Source organism: Lipotes vexillifer, unplaced genomic scaffold (genome assembly GCF_000442215.2).
Source record: "Lipotes vexillifer unplaced genomic scaffold, Lipotes_vexillifer_v1.1 scaffold382, whole genome shotgun sequence".
In the NCBI taxonomy this organism is placed as follows: domain Eukaryota; kingdom Metazoa; phylum Chordata; class Mammalia; order Artiodactyla; family Lipotidae; genus Lipotes; species Lipotes vexillifer.
This window is the reverse complement of record NW_006780611.1, coordinates 8081946-8082592: the sequence shown is the minus strand read 5'-3', so window position 1 is coordinate 8082592 and position 647 is coordinate 8081946. Positions and strand designations below refer to the sequence as shown.

Sequence of the window (647 nt, the reverse complement as noted above, 5' to 3'; positions counted from 1 at the left end):
GGCAAGGAAAAAGGATTAGCCATGTCGTCTTTGATCAGAAAGGTGATCAGCACCGCGAAAGCCCCAGCGGCCATTGGTCCCTGCAGTCAAGCTGTGTTAGTCGACAGGACTACTTACATTTCAGGACAGCTAGGCATGAATCCTGCAAGTGGACAGCTTGTGCCAGGAGGGGTGGCAGAAGAGGCTAAACAAGCTCTTACAAACATGGGTGAAATTCTGAAAGCAGCAGGCTGTGACTTCACGAATGTGGTAAAAACAACTGTTTTGCTGGCTGACATAAACGACTTCAATACTGTCAATGACATCTACAAACAATATTTCCAAAGTAGTTTTCCTGCAAGAGCTGCTTACCAGGTTGCTGCTTTTACCAAAGGAGGCCGTGTCGAGATTGAGGCAGTAGCTGTCCAAGGACCTCTTGTGACAGCATCGCTCTAAGTGGGCCCAGTGTTATTTAGTCTGGAATTTTAATAATGTTTTTAAATTAACATCTTAATTTTTACAGTATTTGTTGGAAAGTGTAAGGTTGACTGAAATATCTGAAGTTATTATGGAAATACCATACAATAAGGGGAATTGAACATGAGTTGAAGATTAATGATGAATCTAGTTACTGATGTTCTAAATTACACTTTTATGACACGCATTAC

The 647-nt window shown here is 41.6% G+C and overlaps 1 pseudogene; it reads left to right on the top strand.

Moving 5' to 3' along the window:
• LOC103079298 (ribonuclease UK114 pseudogene) lies at positions 1-435 on the top strand (annotated as a pseudogene).
• Positions 436-647: the final 212 nt, after the last annotated feature.